This window comes from Amphimedon queenslandica, unplaced genomic scaffold (genome assembly GCF_000090795.2).
Source record: "Amphimedon queenslandica unplaced genomic scaffold, v1.1 AMPQUscaffold_12525, whole genome shotgun sequence".
Lineage (NCBI taxonomy): Eukaryota > Metazoa > Porifera > Demospongiae > Haplosclerida > Niphatidae > Amphimedon > Amphimedon queenslandica.
The window spans coordinates 722-2,038 of record NW_003547238.1 but is presented as its reverse complement, the minus strand read 5'-3'; the positions used below and the strand labels follow the sequence as shown (position 1 = coordinate 2,038).

Here is a 1,317-nt window from a genome sequence, read left to right as displayed (position 1 = left end):
TACGCACAGAAAAGCATTACAGTTACCATTGCTGTTTAATTTGATTTACCATTACAAGTCACTGCTGTGCACCTCCCTCTCTCTGCCCTTTCTTCTTCTCTATCTCTTTAGTGTCTCTGTCTCTGTCAAGTTTAAGATTTATGCCATCAAGTGTTTCATTCAAGTAAGGTCATATATATATTTTCCCATTTTATGTTTCTTTGTATGATTCTAGTCTATAATTCAAGTATCAAGCTAGTATCAAGAGCACAGGACTGTATTTGCATGACCAAATGTTGTTGTATTGTTGTATGTTATTAATTTTTTGATTTTTAATTGTCAAAAATATTTTAATATAACCATTTGCTACTACTATGCAGCGGAGCCATGCAATATGAAGCAGTTCATGAGGCAGGCCCTTTCACTTGATCCAGGGATGAAAGATTAAGCAATACAGGAGTTGCATAATGATAAATAATTTTTTTGAGTATGCTACCAATGCAGTTCTGATTGTTGTCTAGTATCAGCAGGTAGCTATGCACAATTACTTGTTATGAAAAATAAGAGTACTAATTTTGAACCAACAACTATAGAGATAATCAGCTAAACATACTTTCTGCAAATGTAAATGTGATCCATTGGCTAAAGACAATCTGGGGAGAACACCATTTAAACTAGCTAAGGAGAGAGGTCACACTGATACTCTTTCTGTAGTCTTTAAGAAGTTTGGTGGCATAAAATCATCTCATCCAATTGATTCTTATTTAATGTCCTCCTTGTGGGTAATCCTGGAGCTGGTAAAAGTACTCTTAGTCACGTCATCAAGGACACAGCTATTAGTTCTATTGTTCTTGGTTCCTTTAGAAATGTTGGAGGGGTAGTGGCCTGTACTGCTGGCATCATTCCTTATAAACTACAACACAGGACACTGGGTAACATCATTCTTCATGATTTTGCTGGTCATTCGGAATACTACTCCAGTCACAGTGCTGTCATTGAGAATCTCTTACAAGGTTCTGGTGGTGTGTTCCTGATAGTAGTGAATATATTGGAGAAGGAAGCAGTCAAACAGCTTCATCAGTGGCTAACAGTTGTGAGAAATGAAGCACAGAAAGCTCTTAATCAATGCCATGTTATTGTAATAGTCAGTCATGTGGATGAGATATTCACTAATCCTTTTGAAAGGAGAAGGAGAAAGGAAGAAATACAGGAGGTTATTGAAAGGGAAAAGTGTGACAGTGTGTTCTTAGATTGTCGTAAGCTTGGTGGGAGTGGTGTGGATTCCTTCTTTAATAAGTTGTGTAGTGCCTGTGAGTCCATTCGTAGTACAAGTGGAAG

At 37.2% G+C, this 1,317-nt stretch overlaps 1 long non-coding RNA gene across 1 annotated transcript in view; it reads left to right on the top strand.

Moving 5' to 3' along the window:
* LOC109587567 (uncharacterized) overlaps positions 1-338 on the top strand; it is a 2,285-nt gene extending 1,947 nt beyond the window's left edge. The window contains exons 2-3 of the long non-coding RNA XR_002187683.1: positions 112-163; positions 215-338. This is a non-coding gene — a long non-coding RNA (uncharacterized LOC109587567). The remainder of the gene's footprint in view (positions 1-111; positions 164-214) is intronic.
* Positions 339-1,317: the final 979 nt, after the last annotated feature.